This window comes from Triticum urartu, chromosome 3A (assembly GCF_056163025.1).
Source record: "Triticum urartu cultivar PI428250 chromosome 3A, HENAU_Tu73, whole genome shotgun sequence".
Lineage (NCBI taxonomy): Eukaryota > Viridiplantae > Streptophyta > Magnoliopsida > Poales > Poaceae > Triticum > Triticum urartu.
Window position 1 is genome coordinate 325,426,969 of NC_141875.1, and position 11,536 is coordinate 325,438,504.

The window sequence follows — 11,536 nt, forward strand, 5'->3', positions numbered from 1 at the left end:
CATAGTATAATCATAGGCATGGGGCACAAAGCAAATATGGCAATAACAAGCGATATCTCCACCAAGCTTGTAAATACACATACAAGTATTAGAATCAATCATCATGTCTAATGCAAAGCATGGGTCACAAATGCATGGCAAAAGCATAGGAATGACTATATCATGCAAAGTGAACATGGCAAGATGGGCGTAGAATATGTAATGAACAATAACCCATAGCCAAGTGAGGGTCATGTAGAAGAAATGTGAGAAGTCTTTGCGCGAAGAGAGCGGTGGGAAATAAAATCCATGGGATCCCAAGTCATCATTGCTCTCTAGAGCTCGTTTTGTCAACTCATGGGATTGCGAGGTTGACAAGTATTCATGGGCACCTACACAAAAGAGACACAAACCAAAGAAATTGTGCGCGTGGTAAATGTACATATCATCCATCATGATGTGTATGTGCATGTGCGAGTTAGCACAAGATAAGCATCTCTCAAAGAAATTTGATGCATGGTATAAGAACATGTCATCCATCATGAAAGAATAGTTATTGTGTATGACACGATGGGGAAACAAATTGAGAATGCAAGTATATGGCACATAATTCACGGAAAGCATATGGTGCACACAAGTATTGGGATCATGCATTGAATGTGATGAATCAAAATATCCTAAAATGTATGAGGAAACTAGAGCAAAAATGGAAACATCATATGGAGAAAATGGACAACATCCAAAACAATGCATATCCGAAGCTAGGTGTTCATGGCATGGCATATGAGATAAATGATGCAAAGGGAGCATATCAATATCATCACAAGTAAAACAAATGCCAATAACCATGGGCTTGTCATCTATGCCATAAGTGAAAATTGGGTTAATCTAAATGGCATATGCATAGTCACTATGAAGAGATTGCAAATATGACATATGATTAATCTCATGCATAGCATATGACAAGTCAAGCAGATTGGCAAACATGATGTGACCGAGAGAATTAGCACAAGAAATCCTATGTAACATGGTATCACAACTAATAGACTCCACATGGCAATCATCATACTCATCATAAATGGGTAAATCATCGCATGGGGAAGTCACACTAGCATGAAACATGGAAATAGGTTGATCAACATCATGCAAGCAATCAACGTCAAGAATGTCCACTAGTGGGACTAGAGAATCACCTTCACCTATGTTACCTTTGTCATTCCACTCATGTGGTGTAGGTGAGGTGGGAAAGACCAAATGGTGGTCATCTTCATCTTGATGGAACCATGTGGGGGTGCATCACATTCCACCATGGCCATCGTCTTGTCCAAAGGTAGGACGAAGTCGTCGAGAATCGGCGCGTCATCATATAAGGGACCTAGCACCAAATGAGAAGACACAATAGAGGTAGAGGTCAAGTCGTTAGAAATCATAGTGGCCTCACATGCCCTATCAACTATCTCACTCTCTCTATGTGGTGGTTCACTTACTCCCTCACAATAGGTGCACTCAAACTCACATATGGTGGAGTCACTCTTCTCACTCAAGAGGTGGGGGTTGTGGCTCTCCTCACATGGGAATTGTGGAAACACATCATATATGGGGCTAGTGGTGAAGTCACTCTCACTCTCAATATGGTGGAAAAAGTCACTCAAGTCATCATGCGTCGCCGTGGTCGAGGTGACATACTCAACCATCTCATCGCCGTCGTCATGGATGAAGGCCGAAGATGGCACATCATCACTCTCGCCTCCTAAGATGGAAGCATCATCCTTGCCCGCCACTGTGTCGCTCGCCTCCAAATCTTGATCGTTAAAGGTCTCCGTAGTTGAACTCGTCGCCGCACCGTCTTGAAAAAGAGTCATAGGAGACTCGGCATCGTCAATTCCACAAAGAGGGATGGTGGTGAAGTCAAACTTGGGAGCATCGTCTTGGAGCTCGTCGGGCTTGAACATCGTGGTGGTACTAGCCTCATGCTCGTCGTGTTGGAGCCTGGTCTTCGAGAAGTGAGCTTGGGATGGAGAAGCCTTGGCCTTCATGAGTTCTTGTTCCGCCTTGAGAGAACCAATGTAGTTGTCGTCGAGGGACTTGTAGTTCTCGAGGAAGATAGGCTTGGAGATGTCGTTGTTCAATCCCATCATGAAGTGGAACTTCATTAACATGGGGTCGTCCACGCCGGCACGTCGCAAGGCATGCTTCATATCCTTGAAGTACTCGTCGATGGACTTGGATCCTTGGATGGTGTTCTCCAACTGGCGTAGAAGTTGTTCCGTGTAGGTTGGAGGCACGGACTCTCGCCACAAAACTCTCTTCGTCTTGGGCCAACTCATGTCGTAGTTCTGCAAAGGTGTGTGAAGCCACCATGTGTACGCGTAGTCGTGGAAGTTTCTTGAGGCGCACTTCACTTGATCTTCGGGAGGGACTTGATGTAGCTTGAGGTAGTCGTCCATCAAATGCTCCCAGTCGAGATACTCCTCGGGTTCTAGAGTCCCATAGAAAGGAATCTCGTGGTTGGTGTCGAGGTCGTAGTAGCTCGAGGGAGTAGTGGACTTGAGCTCGTGGAGTAGGCGAAGATGCCGTACGTCCGAAGGCGGAGATGCCTTGAAGTCACTTGGTGAAGATGCCAAACGTGTTGAAGAAGCCGTAGCCTTGTAGTCGATGTTGCTGTACTGTATGGCCCATGTGCACGGGGGTGTTGGAGGCCATGTGCATGGGGTCCCGTGTGCACGGGGGTGGCAGAGAAGCTAACTCTCGTCCAGTAGGTCGCTCTTCATGGTCTTGTCGATGTTGATGCTTGTGTGTACTTGCCGGAGATGGTAGCACGAAAGTCTTTGCACTTGAGCGTCTTCTCGAAGATGAGGAAGACCGCTTGCCGTTCTTGATGAGGACCTTGAGCTCCTCCATGTGCTTGTCCATCTTGGCGTCGATGACGTTCTTCATAGCATCGAACTCGTCGTCGTGGTTGTAGACCGGAGGTGAAATGCCTTGCCTATCCATCACAAAACTCGAGCAAAGGTGAGTAGGAAATGAGATAAACAATACCAAGCTACCTTTTCCCAAAGTTGAGGATGTATCTTGTATCACTCAATGTGAGATGAAAGAATAGTGGAATTGGTACCGAACTTGTTCACTCACACCTACCAAGTATAGCTTATGGTGGAGCTCGGTGAGGATAGTGGCACAAAAATTTGATGCAAAATGTTAGCAATAGTCAATAATGTTGTAAAAGATTCACAAATTCGCAAAGTGAAACAAGTAGACCAATAGCAATATGTGGCACACGGAAACACACACACAGATAGATAAATGGGGTCATGCAGCCAAGGAATGAGCACAAAATGTGGAATCCCCAGAAAACGCTCGTGTTGCACAACTCAAGAGAGACGCTAGCACGATTGCTCAATAGGCGGATACGACACTTGTGCACAACCTATAAGATGCAAAATGTATGGGATTTCTATCCCAAGTATGCTATGTGTATGATGTTCCCGTTGTTCTTCTCAAGGTGATCCAAGATGATCGGATATGACAATCTTATGCGTAATGTGGTATGATGCTATGGCACTTGCTTACAAGCTCTTTTCTCTCTTTTCTTTTGCTTAAAACCTTATTCTCTTTTTTTGATATGGCCACTATGCGAAATGCACAAACCAAGATAGCAATTGTGTATATGCGGGAACAATCTTGTGACACAAGAGATGATATGATGATACCAATATGATATGGTATGTATGCAATGGAAGGTGTAGATCACTAATGTGCACAAGTAACGTTGCCGGCAATACTCAAATGGCTAGTCTCGATAGGCAAGTGACGCAAAAGGGGCTAGGGGTTATCAATGAAATTGCAAAGGGAAAGTACAATGGTGTCGTCGAGGTTACCGTCCTTGAAGATGGTGAGTGGCGGTGTTCTTGATGTAGATACCAAGATGATGGAGACTCGTCCCTAAGTAGCCGAAACACCTTAGGAAATGGTAAAAAACCGCGAACTCAAAATCTCAAGGACAAAAGTCAAATGGTGGTAGCGGAGATGGCAATGCGGAAGTGGTGGTGGTGGTTGAAGAAGAAGCAACCGTCCCTAAGTAGCCGAAACACCTTAGGAGACTCAAGTCACCACTCAAACAACCACAAATGCTAAATGGAGCAAAATGGGTTAGGTTGCGGAAGGCTATGTTGGGTTTTGCGGATGATATGGTGGAAGGCCTAGTCAAAGAAGCCAAAATGTCAAAACTTTGATGGAGTAAAATGGTGTTGGGGCCTATCTAGGTGGATGGGGGATGGCAATAGCTACTCATCGAGCTAAAGAACGCGAAAATCAGACTTCGGATGTGGAAGTTATGGGCAAAATGGTGAAGTACTCGCGACTGCTGTAGGGGGGCCATGCGCACGGGGTCTAGGGCCCGTGGGAACGGGGTGCCGTGCGCACGGTACACACACCGAGGGCACGGGGTCACCTGGGACACGCGGGTTTGGCGGATTTCTTCCCGATCTGGGCTCCAAATGGATGGATCTCTTTGCTTTGGTGTAGCTGGGGGGTATGGGGGTGGTATGGGAGGGTGGGAGGTCGAAGGGACAGCGGCCGAAACGCACTGGAAGGGTCGTGCACACGGGGTATGTCTGGCCCGTGTGCACGGGGTCCTGATGGCCCATGTGCATGGGGTGCTCTGTGAGCGGATGAACTGCTCCGGATCCGTGGGTAATCTCAAAATTGGGGTCAAAATCGAAGGATGGAAGGTAGGGGAAAGTGGAGAAAAGCTAGATCCACTTGAAATCAAGCAATTACAGGTTGTGCACTAATTAGATGATGTGGAGCATCCTTCCATCATCCCCATGGACTCTACACCGACACATCAAGCCCCACGTGGACCTATGACAAGAGCTAGAGCACGTGCTTTGGAAACCGAGGTGAACTCCTTCCTACTTAGCTTGCATATGGATACGAATGGAACATTGTTGCTACCTCACCAAGATACGCTATGTCTCATTAGGTACGAAGAGGAACACCACCAAGAGGCTCAGGAGCACCCCCAAGGAGAAGAGGAACCACCCCAAGGCCACGCAAACCAAGACAGAGTGCAACAACAGCAAAGCTGGAAGTCCCAGGTGACCCCGTGTGCACGGGCCCCCGAGACCCCGTGCCCACGGACTACCCAGGAAGTTGACGCTGGAGCACCCCGTGTGCACGGGCCTGTACTGTGCCCACGGGAACCCCGTGCGCACGGGCCCAACTTACCCCGTGCGCACGGGCCTCCCAGGATGGACGACCGTGATCCCCAATCCGAGCCCCTCTTCATCTACTTCGACCCAAGACTATATAAACCGCACCTAGGGCTATGTTTAGGGTTAGTAAAGTATTAGATGAGATATTGGTGAGCTTTGCTCCTTCTACCTTCCCACTTGTGGAATCAAGGCCCCTTTGGGAAGAATCCTAGTGGATTTCAAGACCTCCTCTAGGAGAAGATTATCTTCAAGACCTCATCTCCTAGGAGTGGGAAGAACTTTGCCATTGTATCTTTCCTTTGATTGTGTTTGTGACCCGTGGATCTTATATTGCTATTCTAGTGGATGTGTAATTGGGGAATTGTTTGAGTGATTTCCTCTTTGTGTTCTTGAGAGTTTGCCCTTTTCCCCCTCCAAGTGTGAAAAGATCCCCCTCTAGGATTTCATCCTATATCATTTTGGTATCATGAGCAAGGTTTATTCACATCTTGGAGTCCCATCCCCCCATTTGCTGGCTTGATTTTGTTGTTTTTCGTCCAAATTCGAAGATCCCCACAAAAATAGCCCAATTTTTTTCTTGCAATTTGTTGGATCTTGTGAGATTTGGTTGTTTTGATCCACGAATTTGGAGTTTGGCAAGTGGATCTACCCATCTTCCTGCTTCCCCACCTTCCAAACCCTCGAAATTGCCTTACCTTGGAAAATCCCCACGGATCCGGAGCCTTTCATCCGCTCCCAGCACACCCCGTGCACACGGGCCCTCGAGACCCCATGCACACGGGCCTCACTTACTTCATGCGCACGGACCATCCAGAAACTTTCAGCCATCTTTTGTTTTGCACCATTTTGCTTCCATACCAACACTCGTGTTCTTCCGCACTATTTCTCGTGGTTGTTTGAGTTTCGGACCGCGGTTTCTCTTGTGTCCTAAGGTGTTTCGGCTACTTAGGCGCATTTGGACATCATCATCGCTGCCACTCGATCATCAACTCGGACACCACACCGGCTTCAACAACTTCATTCTTACTGTACGATCGGACGGTAACCTCGACGACATCTCATTTTCCTTTTGCATTGATAACCCGAGCCATTTCGCGTCGCTTACCCATCGAGACTAGCAAGTTGAGAATTGTCGGGCCACGCTATTGTGCACCGTAGTGATCTTGTTACCATCTTAGTGCCATAAGTCTCTCCCGTGCATATCTTACATACTTGTCTCATATCATACTTGGATCTAGCTTAAAAAAACAAGAAAAGCTTTTAAGCAAAAGAGGAGTAACAAAGAGCTTGTAAACAATAGCATCGAGCCATTTTGCATATCATCTTCGACACCTCATACGTAGCATAGTTGGGATTGAAGACGACACGTTTCTCTTATAGGTTGGTGCACACACGTATCTAGCCCATTTGAGAAATCGAGCTAGCGTCTCTCTAGTATTCGCACAACAAGAGCATTTTCCGTGGTTGCACATTTTTAGCTCACCCCTTGGTTGTGCGGATCCCATCTATCTTTCGTGTGTGTGTTCCTAGTGATATCATTGGGTTTGATCTATTTGTTTTTACTTGCATTTTTGTGAATTTTCTCAACCTTATCGATATCTTGACTAACATTTGCTTGAAAGTTTTGCCACCATCCTAACCGAGCTCCTCCATAAGACTTTTACTTGTAGGTGCGAGAAACAATTCCCGGTACCAATTCCCCTATTATAGCATCGTGAGATCGTACTTGTTACATCCACAATCTTCGGAAAAGGTAACTTTGGTTTTGTTCTCTCATTTTTCCTACTCACCACCACTTTCTCATGATGGATAGGCCGAGTTCTTCTACCAACCCACTCTTCCTCGAGCAAGATGGCGACATGACAAACTTCGTCACCAAGTCGCAACTCTTTGGCGCACATCGAGCTTTGCATCAAGAACAACTTGCTTTGGGCGACCGCATCGACAATCTCGCCACCGACCTACGACAATCCGAGCAACGTACAAGGGACTACTTCGACACATCATTGAGTTCCCTCAAAGACGATATCCGAACCATGATGGTCAATCGCTCTTATTCAACTTCGTCCTCTTCAAGACGGAGCCGCTCAAGTCGATACACCGACGACACCATCTCCGGTTCAAGTACACCGTCTTCGAACACTTTTCGATGTGCCGCGTGCAACGAGAATCACGCAAACCTCAATCCTCTACACGACACCGACTCACAAGAGCATCGACGACGTCAAACCCAAGAAGCCTTTGCGCTAGCACGAGAACGACAACGACAACGCCAACATGAAGAGGAAGAATGCGCGCATCTACACCAACATGCACAAGATGCCGAGACACAACGTCAAGAACAACAACTCCGTGATGAGCAACCACTGGCGGCACAACAATCTCTACGCGATTTGAGTCGAGCCATTGCCAACCGAGGCCGTCAAGCCCATGAACAAGAGGAAGCACTTCGCGAAGAAATTCAAGAACAAAGATTTCAAGCTCGCGTGCATCGTCTAGTTCCTCCTCGAGCTCGCGAAGCTCCCCCACAAGCTCGCCAACACCATCAAGTTCATCGAGAGCATGAAGACAATGGAAATCCTCCACGACAAGAGCAACATGAGGTTGACAACCCTCCGCGTCAAGAGCACCACGAGTTGAACAATCATCCACAACATGGGCGTCATCATCCCCGACCCCAATACAATGAAGAGCAACGCTACAGCAAGCTCAAGTTCACCATGCCCAAGTTCAACGGAAGCAACGATCCCAAAGAGTTCCTTTCATGGGCATTGAAAGTTGACAAGATCTTCCGTTTGCACAATTATGAATAAGAGAAGAAGATCGCAATGGCATCCCTTGAGTTCCAAGACTATGTCCTTATTTGGTGGGAACAAGTCATTGAGCGCCGAGAGGCAAGAGGTGATCCACCCATCACTACTTGGGCGCAAATGAAGGATGTCATGAGAGCACGCTTCGTTCCTACCTACTACAACTGCGATCTCTTCAAGAAACTCCAACAACTCAAGCAAGGAACCAAGAGCGTTGAAGAATACTACAAGGAGATGGAGATTGCAATGCTAAGAGCCAATGTCACGGAAGATGATGAGCAAACAATGGCACGCTTCTTGAATGGCCTCAACCATCCCATCAAGAAGATTGCCAACTTCCAACCATACTCAAATCTCATCGAGCTAGTGCACCAAGCCACCAAAGCAGAACGCCAAGTGCAAGATGACTTCAAATATGCCAAGTACTCATCCAAGACCTACGGCTCCTCTTATCAAGCTCCCGTGACTTCGGCAACTCCTACCTCAACTAGAACATCACCAAGTACCGGCGACAAGTCAAGTTACAAGAAGACTTCGACAAGTGCAAGTCGTCCTCCTACTACAAGCAACTTCAAGCCGAAAGCTTCATCATCATCTACTCCAACCGATGAGACCATCAAGACAAGTTCCATCAAATGTTTCACATGCGGAGGCCGAGGCCACAAGTCCTTCGAGTGCACAAACAAGTGCACCATGATCCTCAACGACGACAAAACCTACGACTCCATGAGTGAAGGAGAAATGGAAGCCCTTAAGCAAGTGGCCATGCACCAACAAGTGAACAACGAAGACGAAGATGATCAAGTCTTTTGTGATGAAGATTCAAGTCCCGCTCTTGTTGTCTCCAAGGTCTTGACTCTTCAACATAAACAAGACGAAGATCAAAGATGCCATATCTTCCACACAAAGGCCATCATTAACGGACGGTCCGTCAAGGTCATCATCTATGGAGGTAGTTGCCACAACTTAGCAAGTGAAGAACTATGCTCCAAACTCCAATTGGTCAAGATGAAGCACCCTCACCCCTACAAGGTTCAATGGCTAAGTGACACCGGCACCATACAAGTCGAGCATCGAGTATAAGTCTCTTTCAAGATCGGCGCCTATGAAGACACTTTGGAGTGTGATGTCCTTCCGATGACCATTTGCCACCTCCTTCTTGGGCGGCCATGGAAATTTGACCGAGGTGTCATTCACAATGGGCGTACCAATCACTATAGCTTCAAAATGAAAGGGAAAGAGTTTGTACTACGTCCTATGTCTCCAAGCCAAGTGCTCGCCGACAAGCAAAACACCCATCGTGAAGAGAATAGTGAGAGAGTGAGCCACCAAAAAGAGAGTGAGCGCCACAAGCCCAAATTGAGTGCCTCCACGATGAGTGACAAGAAAAACTTAGTCATATTTGCCACCAAACATGAGATGAGAGAAGTGTGTGAGAACCCATCAAGTGTCCTACCCTATGTCCTATTGTGCAAGGACGAGACACCAAAAACTAACACCTCTCACAATCTACCTTTGGTGTTATCTTCTCTATTGCAGGAATTTCAAGATGTTTTTCCCGATGAGCTACCTCCGGGACTACCTCCACTACGAGGCATTGAGCACCGCATCGACCTCATCCCCGGAGCACCGCTTCCCAACAAAGCTCCCTACCGCGTCAACCCCGAAGAAACCAAAGAAATTCAAAGGCAAGTAAAGCATCTCATAGACCATGGCATGTGCGTGAAAGTTTGAGCCCTTGTGCCGTACCGGTCATCCTTGTGCCAAAACGTGACGGTAGTTTTCGCATGTGCTCTGATTGTAGACCTATCAATGCTATCACCGTTCGCTATCGATATCCCATTCCACGCCTAGATGATATGCTAGATGAACTTAGTGGTGCCACTATATTTTCCAAAATTGATCTTAAGAGTGGTTACTATCAAATCCGCATACAAGAGGGTGATGAATGGAAAACCGCCTTCAAAACCAAGTTTGGTTTGTATGAGTGGTTAGTCATGCCTATGGGTCTCTCGAAAGCACCGAGCACTTTTATGCGCCTTATGAATCATGTCTTTCGCCCTTACATTGGTATATTTGTTGTGGTTTACTTCGATGACATTCTTGTGTTTAGCAAATCTATCAAAGAGCATGTCACTCATGTCCGCACCGTTTTGCAAACTCTTAGAAAAGAGCGCCTCTATGCTAATATGGAGAAATGCCTTTTTGGTGTTGATAAGCTCGGTTTCTTGGGTTTTGTTGTTTCTTCTAAGGGTGTTCATGTAGATGAGTCCAAGATCAATGCTATTAAGACTTGGCCGCAACCAACCAACTTGCATCAAGTGCGTAGTTTCCTTGGTATTGCGGGTTTCTATCGTCGCTTTGTGAAGGATTTTAGCACCATTGCTTCGCCTTTGCATGCTTTGAGCAAGAAGAATGCTCCTTTTATTTGGGGACCATCCCAATATATCGCATTCAATGAGCTTAAGAATTTGGTTACTCATGCTCCCGTGCTTGCTTTACCAAACTTTGACAAACCTTTTGAAATTCATTGCGATGCTAGTGGTAATGGCATAGGAGGTGTGTTAACGCAAGATAAGCGCCCCATAGCTTACTTTAGTGAGAAACATTCCAGAGCGCAACTCAATTACCCTATCTACGACAAAGAGCTATATGCTTTAGTCCGCATTTTGCATGAATGGGAACATTACCTTCGTCCCCATGAGTTTATCATTCATACCGATCATGAGACTCTCAAGTATCTTAAGGGTCAAACTAAGTTGAACAAGCGTCATGCTAAGTGGAGTGAGTTTATTGAGTCATTTCCTTATGTCATCAAGTACATTAAAGGTAAGGAAAATGTTGTGGCGGATGCGCTTTCCCATATATGCATGCTTGTCACCCAACTTGAGTTAGCTGTCATTGGCTTCGAGCATATCAAAGACTTGTATGAGCATGATGCAACTTTTGCTACTCCTTATGCCAAGTGTTTGTCGCATACATCTTGGGAACGCTATTACCTAAAAGACGGATATCTTATGAGAGCTAACAAACTTTGCATTCCTGAGTCCTCTATTCGTTTGTTGCTTTTGCAGGAATCTCATGGAGGAGGCTTAATGGGACACTTCGAACGCGACAAGACGTTCGCCACGCTCTCGAAGAGCTACTTTTGGCCAAAGATGTTTCAGGACATCAATCATTTCACCAACCGGTGTTCTACATGTCGCAAAGCTAAGTCCAAAGCTCAATCTCATGGTCTCTATATGCCTTTACCAATTCCATACCAACCTTGGGAAGACATTAGCATGGACTTTGTACTTTGTTTGCCTAGAACTCGAAATGGCAAGGACTCCGTGTTTGTTGTTGTGGACCATTTCTCCAAAATGGCTCATTTCATTCCTTGCAACAAGATAGACGATGCTTCACATGTTGCAAATTTGTTTTGTAGGGAAGTATTACGTCTTCATGGAATGCCAAGGAAAATTGTCTCGTACCGCGACGTCAAGTTCTTGAGTTACTTTTGGAAGACCTTATGCGCCAAGCTCGGAATCA